The 7761-nt window shown below is 53.0% G+C and overlaps 1 long non-coding RNA gene across 1 annotated transcript; it reads left to right on the top strand.

Annotated features, from left to right (window-relative positions):
• The first annotated feature begins 1791 nt into the window (after positions 1 to 1791).
• Positions 1792 to 5571, top strand: LOC148755895 (uncharacterized). Its single transcript, XR_016018365.1, has 3 exons — positions 1792 to 1931; positions 4291 to 4397; positions 4770 to 5571. It is a non-coding gene; the product is annotated as an uncharacterized LOC148755895 (long non-coding RNA).
• The last annotated feature ends 2190 nt before the right edge of the window (positions 5572 to 7761 follow it).

Here is a 7761-nt window from a genome sequence, read left to right as displayed (position 1 = left end):
GTCTCATTTCTCCTCACAGTAATCCTGAAAGGGACGCGCCATCATCTTCATTTTATAGATGAGAAAACTGAGGTGCAAAGAGATGAAGCACTTGTCTGAGGTCCTATGTCCAGGAAACGGCAGAGTTGGGATTTGAACCCAGGACTCTAAAGCAAGTTGGCACGTTTCGAGAAGCTCATGCTCAGCTGTAGTGAGCTTAAAGACCTGCGTTCCTCCAAGGACTGCTGCCTTTCCCAGCCCTCCTCCAGCCAAGCTGGACAGCTGTTCTGACTGCACTTGTTGGCCTCCCCAGGCCTGTGACCTGCTGGGTTTGCTTGGAGACACAACTGAGAGGTGTGCACCAGTGACAGCAGAGTGAGGAGAGGTAGGCTAGCGGGAGGCCTGGACAGCGACCCTCAGCGGGAGGGCCTGGGGGAGGTGGTGGCAACCCTGCAGCACCCATGCCCTTCACGGTGGGTCAGCAGTTTCTCTGCAGCTCCAGCCCTGGCCCACCCACCTGACCCTCAGGCCACAGTGGATTCTGGATGGTCCCTAGTGGAGCCTAGTCATGACATTTTCCCAGCTGGGCAGCAGCCTCGAGATGCAGTCTGGCTGGGTTTGAGAAAGGGAGACAAGCTAGAGGTGGGTGGGAAGAGTGGAGAGAGGCTGTTTGATTTTGGAATTAAACACACAGAAGCAATGGGCATAATGGCTCAGGAATTGACAGTTCGGGCCCTCATCTATTGTTATAATTTCACTTACGTTTTGAATAAAGACTCCCAGGGTTAAGTAAAAGGTATATATTGTGGAAAGTCTTCTCCAGCCTGTGTGTCCAGCAGTGGGGCTCCTCTTCCCAGAAGCAGCCGTGGTTTGTGTGTGTGTGTCTGGAGATGGTCTAAACACACACAAGCAGGTATGTATAGACAGTATTTTAAAATATGTATTTTCATACTACCTGGAAAAGACTGTTTTGCACAACACTCTTTTATTTAACAGCGTGTCTTGGTGATCTATATTAATACACAAAGAGCTGCCTTCGTCTTTAATTATGGCTGGGTAATATTCCATTCTATTGATGGGCCATCATTTTTTTTTCAGTGAAATATAATTCACATAACAGCCAAACGCCTGTCTTCAGTGGACAGAGCAATGACTGTTTGCGTATGGACTCGTATACACCCATGTGAACACCACCCAAGCAGAGACATTTCCATTACTCCGGAACGTTCCCTTGTGCTCCTTCCCAGTCAATACCTTCGTGTTGTCACGGAGATGGACCAAGAAGTTACCATTATTCTGACTTCTATGAACTCACCTCAGTTTTCTTATCTTTAAAATGGGGGTAATGTTGGAATTGAGTCACTTGCTTGTTGTGAGGATAATGCAAGCACCTAGTACAGTGCCAGGCACATAGTAATTGTCTGACAAAGGATGGAGATCAGGATTATTATGAATAAGTCCCTGGTCAGTGCTCTTTTTCCTGCCTCTGCCTGGGCTCTCCAGTTACCTCCAGATTCTCATTCTCAGTCTCTCTCTCTCCACACACACACACACACACACTCACTCTCACTCACCGTCTAGCCGTGGACATAGACCAAGGGGGTCATTGTGCAAAGCCCGGGCTGTGTGAATGGCCCCATTGTTCCTGGGCTGAGTTCCCAGAGTCGGTGCGCCATTGACCAGGGCTGAGCTGTCCAGTGGGAGGTGCCCATGGGCCCCTGACCAAGGGCTGACCACACCTGGCAGGACACCCACTCCCCCTCCTTCCCAGAGGGAGGAAGGAAAGAGCCCCAGTTTGGCCTGGGGCTGGGCAGGGAGAAACGAGGATACCTGCCATTCTCCATGTGGCTTCCTGGCTCCTGAATGCCAGGGGCTGGGGTCCTGCAGATGGTGCACTCTGAGCTGGCACCTCGGAGCTGAGAGGCTGGGGGCAGAGGAGGAGTGGGGACAAGGTGAGAAAAGGGAAGTGGACATTGAATGCTTACTTATCCCTTCTCCCCTCCTGGGGTGAATGAAGGCGGGCTGCCAGTGGGTCTGGGGGAGAAACCTGCCCATAGGGATCCCCCTAGAAGGAGGCCTCCCCCATGAGGCAGCTCACACCCCGGGCACTGGCCCAGCAGGCCGGCCTCCTGGTTGCCTCTGGGCTGGGCTCCCCAGGGTGGGACTCATGCTCCAGAACGGGCATAAAAGGTGAGTCTGTAGGTCTCCTGAGCTTCTCCAGGATTCCTCAGAGGTGAGGCCTAGGGACAGCCTTGGCAATTATTTCTTGACCTCATGCCTTCCAGTGCCCGCTTGTGAGATGCAGTGTAGTACCTGTTCTCACCCTACTTGTTGCCATCTTCCAACAGGAATGCGTCTGGGCGGGGAGAGGGGTTTCCTTGGGGGCCAACTAGAGGTGAGTCCCATGAGTAAGAGGTAATGAAGGATGTGGGATGAGGTTGGGTGATGGTCGAGAGCGCAGGAGGCAGAACAGGCAGGGGCTGGCCTGGAGGCAAGTGAAGGAACTGGGGGGACCCGTGGGCCAGAGTTTACCAACAAGGAGCTAGGCTTCCTGGGGGCTTGATTTCTTCTCGTCTCAGTTAGGAGACCAGACTAGAGTTCTCAGCTGCTCCCATGTCTCTAGAGTCTGGGCCAGAGCCCTGGTGGCCTCCCTAAGTCCTAGGACGTGCCATTAGCTGCTCCCTGGGCCCAGGCACTGTCCTGCTTTACTTATCGATGCCCACTTGGACACTTGTCCCACAGGGCCTGGGCCTCTACCTGTCCCGGGGCAGGTTCTGTGCTGGACCATGCACCCTGGTCTGAACTGTCCGATCCAGGGCCTGAGGCTTCTGTGGGCAGGAGCAGAGGAGGGAACTCAGCCCTGCCAGGAGACTGTTTTTTCGGGCCAACCTCCCTTGCCATGGAAACAGCCCTACAGAGGGCTGGGAATTATCCATGATGTGAGTTTTCATTGCAGCCCACAATTCTGTTCTGTCTGCCCCCAACTCCCACCACCTCCCAAGCCCCAGCGCTTGGGAGCTCTTTACTGGGTCCTATTTTTAGATCAGACATACTAGGACGTGTGGCCATCTTAAGCCTTGTTTGCCTTTGGTCAGTCTGTCCATCTCCTCATGGCTCTATGGCTGGGTAGAAGCCTGAGGCACAAGTCTCCTCCAGATGAACACAGGCCCTTTGGCCACCTCTCCACTTCCCAGAAGGCAGGCTCTGGAAAACACTGGGGCAAGCGTTGGGCTCGAGAGCACCCCTTGGTTTTCCTCAGCCTGGGCCTCCATGGGGGCAAGTGTGGCAACGGCCAGCAGAGTGGCTTAGGGAAGGTCAACTTCTCTGCTAGACCTCTTCCCCACAGGGCAGCTGGAGCAGGCCTCTTCCTCAGAAGGAAGCAGACAATTGGTCCCTCTGACCTCCCCCTTCTCCCTGAAACTTTGGGGTTTGAATGAAACTTGCCTTGGCAAGAGGGGGACTAGACTACATGAGGCCGGAGGAAAGAAGATGGAGCCTAGAGGATGGGATGGGGCTGGCTTCAGTGGGCTGACAACCAACACAGACCACCCTGCCTCCCAGCTGTGAGGCCCAGAAGCTCCAGAGCCCTGGGGTGGCTGGGATGGCCTGGGCAGCAGCTGTGTGGTGGCTCAGGTTCTCACCAGAAGCAAATCCTTTAGTTTCCCTGTTTCCTTCCATCCACCAAGATTAGTTGGCATATCCTCTAATTTACTTAGGACACTTTGTTTTGTAACTGGAGGAGGAGAGGGATTGTCTGTTCCAGGTGGTTCTAAGAAGAGAATAAAGCAGGAATGGTACTCTCCTTGATGACCCCTTGGCTTACATTTGAGGCCTGGGGTTAGAGGTGGTAGCCAAGCTCTTTGTGGAGAGGTCTTGGGAGCCTGGGGCATAAGCAGTTAAGCTTCAGGACCCTGAGGACCTAGCACCCCTGTGTTAACGAAGAAGTTGCTCTCTCAGCCTCTGGTAGCCCAAGGAGTCATCCGTTGGCCTGGAAATCAGCTTCTCCACAAAGGCCATAACCAGGGAGGCTGGGCAGGGGGTGGGAGTGGAGGTAGTACTTTAAGTAGCCTTGTGGACTTTGGCAAGTTCTAGGACAGGAGACAAGCATGACAGATGGCCAGAGCTGACTGTGGCTGAGAGACTGGTCTGGGAGCAATGCAACGTCCCTTTGGAGGGTTCACAGAAATCCTTGTCAGTGGGACAGTGAAGTGACTTTTCAAGGGGCTTTGGCTGAGGACCTGACAGGGCAGGAAAGGGCAAGTACAGAAATTTTGGGGTTTTGGCCAAAATGATATGGTCTTCTGAATTCAGGAGCTAGCCAAGCATGGAAATCTCTGGCTCCAGTGACCCACGGAGATCTTATGAGGAAGAAATGAGATCATATACATCTCAGTGACCAGTCCAGTATCTGGCCTGAGGTAAGTTTATCAAATTTTTGTTTTATTTCAACCACAAAGAATTCACCCAGAACAAGAATTCATCCAAAACAGGGCAGAAGTGGAGAGTAAAAGATATGTAAGAGGTCTTTTCCCCAAAAAGCTGGAGATCCAGCTGAAGTTTCAACTTATTTCCTGTGTGGCCTTGTGTAAGTGGCTTAACCTCTCTGGATCTCGGTTTGCTCATCTATGAAATAAAGGAGTTCGTTCAGCTCCTCCAACCCTATCACTGAATTGGTCTCCTCGGCAGCGCTCTTTTCACATCATCTGTGGGGAAGCTGAGGCTCCAGAAGACAGGTCCACAGGGCCTGACTGCCTCTGCCCAGGCTTTTCTGGTTGGAACTTTCTCTACAGATGCTGCGGGCTCTCAGGCCTGAAGTTCAGGAAGAGCCAGAAGCCATCTTCTGTGCGCTCACTGCCTTGTCCTTGTTCCCCGTGAGACCGGGGAAATTGAGGATTGCAGCCCCAGGTCTTAAATCAAAGCCTGGGCCATCCATCTCCCAGAACCGACTGAAATAACAAGGTGGGTGGCACAGACCGCCTCTGCATGGGCAAGTGAGAGATATTAAAAAGCCGAAATATTGAGCCCCCAAATCCCTTAACCAATTTCTAAATACCCCAGGGAACTGTCCGCTGAGGGGAGAAGAAGGAATGCCTGGTTTTGGATTTCCCAGGAGGGTCTGGGGGCTCTATTCCAGGAAATCCCTCTGTCTTGGGGCTTCTGAAGGCCCTACTCCCTGCTTCTGTCCTCCCTAGAGCACAGGAGCTCTTGTTCCTTCCCTCAGCCATCCCTGTTAGAGTCAGGCTGCCAGACATGGCCCAGCAGAGTGGTTAGTGTGTGGAGCCAGACGGTTCGCTCAAATCCTGGCTCCACTGCTCATCAGCTCTGCAAAGCTGGGCATGCTGCCTCATCTGTTTGGCCCTAAGTTTCCTCGTCTGTAAAACGGAAATGATAGTACCTCCTTCATAAGGTTGTCTTAAGGGTTAAACAAAACAACCCCCACGAAACAAATAGCACAGTGCCTGGCACAGGGTAAGAACCTCAAACATTTGCCATTAATATTAATCTTCCTGTTGTCTACACATAAACTCCATCTGGCTGCTGTTTCCTTTCACAGGCTCTCCTGCTCTGTTGCCTTTTAAACCCTAGCCATCCCCCAAGCCTCACTTTAACTGCCTCCTCCAGGAAGCCTTGCCTGAATGACTCTCCAAGGCTCCAACTTGCTCTGATCCTAAGGCTATGTATTTTATACCCAATCACGTTTGTGGCAACTGTCCTTCACCACTTCATTGTGTGGGATCAAAATTCCCTGAGAAAAAACCTCTGTTTCTGTTTTCTCCCTCCTCCCTTTTTCCTACAAAACTTGCCACAGTGCAGTGCACACAGCAGATGCTCATGAAACACTCATCCTTGTCAACTGTGAGAGTCCAGGAAACTGGAAACAGAATCCCTGTGTTCCCAAGACCAGGCCTTTTGTCTAGTTTTAGAGTTTAATGTTCTTCCAAAAAAAAAAAAAAAAAAATCAAAATTCCACTCTGTCTTTACATTACAACCACACCAATCTTTTCATGTCAGCCAGATGTACATTTCCCTCCTCTCCACTTGAAATACACCAGAGTTTGAAAAATAAGGCACTGGGATCTGAGAGTGTGAGATAGAGAAAGTGCTCTCTAAACCCTGACTATTCTTGCCAGGCTGAAGACTTGGGGAGGAATTAGCTCTGGGTGAAAGGGAAAGTTTTGATGGCTCAGCTCTGCGCTGTTAGAGGTTGCTTTTCTGTGGAGGAACAAACGGGATTTTGAAACACGAAGTCCTTGCTTCTGGAAGGTCAGCACTCTTGTTAGGCATCTCAGAGCACTGCCACTCCTTGGAGGGCAGGTGGGGAAACAGATCTTGTGACCTTGAAGTAGAATTGAGGCCTGGTACTACCACTCTGGTTGCGGGTGTGTGGAGGGCTGGGGCCAGGCTGCTGCTACCACTGCAGGAAAGTACGTTTGGAGCACATTGGATCACACTGGCTTGATGCGGATCCTCTGCGGGGTGAATGGTGGTGGGGGAGGTTGATAATTACAAATTTGCAATTGTGACCAAGATAAATGACCACTTGGTCTGGTGGGACCCTGCGAGCAGGGGCTTTCATACCATCTGGTTCTGGGTGGAGAGAGAGAGACTTGATGGCCCGAGTTCCAAGTCCTCCAGAGGAGCACAGAAGCCACATTCCCCTCTGGGTGAGTGAGTGAATGTTCGTTCCTGGCTCCCTGAACACCAATCAGCCAGCAGTTACCAACGCTGTGCAATTATTAAGTACTTATCATGTGCTTTACATGCATTTTTCCGTCTGGTGTTTTAAAAACAGCAGCCCTGTAAGGTGAGGACCAGTATCTCCATCTTCCAGGTGAGGAAGCAAGCCTCCGTGGTGACCAGCCCGGCACAGTTGGAGGTGATGGCAGAGCTGGGATTTCCTGTGTCCTCTCCAGCCCAGGAGTCACTGATGACATGGTGTTCTCTACTTGTTTACCCTGCTCCTCCACTACACTCTGGGAGGCCAGGGGTCGATTTGTTTTGTCACCAAGGTGTCCCTGGTGCCCATCCAGATGCTCAGTGGGAGATGCTCAGTCAATATTTATGCAAAAATGAAGGACTGAGGTGCTCAGCCTGCCGGCTCTGCTGCCAGGTCTCCCTACATAAGGACAGCAGTGACACCAGATTTCCACCTAAGAGGGCAGTTTGATAGGAAGGGGGTGGGCAGGGTAGAGGACAGGCCTGGAAGATGGTCCGCCAGCAAATCCACTCTAACGCCCCCCTCAGCCACCCTTTGATCTTGCCCAAGAGGCACAACTGGATTCATTTCCACACCTGAAAAGTAAAGGGGGCGGGGTGGATGGCCTAGGGGTGTGTGTTGGAATATGGGTATCGAAAGTGTTTGATTCCTGTTCTGGGTTGCGCTGGCGTGCCTTGGTTGCTCTGACTTGGGAAGCGGTAGAGGACAGCTGGGCCTGGGGCCAGGCTGGGGCTCCAGCCGGACTTCTGGAGAGGGGCACTCAGGCAGAAGGGCCTCGGTGAGCGCCCTCGGTGGCGAGTAGGTAGAGAGGGTACAGGAGAGGTGTCAGTGGGCGGCCTGCATCCTCCAAATCCCGGGGTGTGGGTGTGGCCCCCCTCAGGGGGTGGGTGGGGGCCAGCACAGGAGTCGGCCTGCGGAGGGGGTATCCGGAGCGCTGGCGGCTGGGGCGGCGCCGGGGGCGAAAGCGGGCAGGGAGGCTTGGGGAGCCGAGGGCGCGCGGGCGGGGTGAAGAAGAGCAGGGGGCGGGCGGCCGCTGAGGGGCGGGCGGCTTGGGGGGTGGGGGT

This window comes from Rhinolophus sinicus, chromosome 14, assembly GCF_057876585.1.
Source record: "Rhinolophus sinicus isolate RSI-liver-muscle chromosome 14, RSI-T2T, whole genome shotgun sequence".
NCBI lineage: Eukaryota > Metazoa > Chordata > Mammalia > Chiroptera > Rhinolophidae > Rhinolophus > Rhinolophus sinicus.
This window is presented reverse-complemented; position numbering and strand designations above follow the sequence as displayed.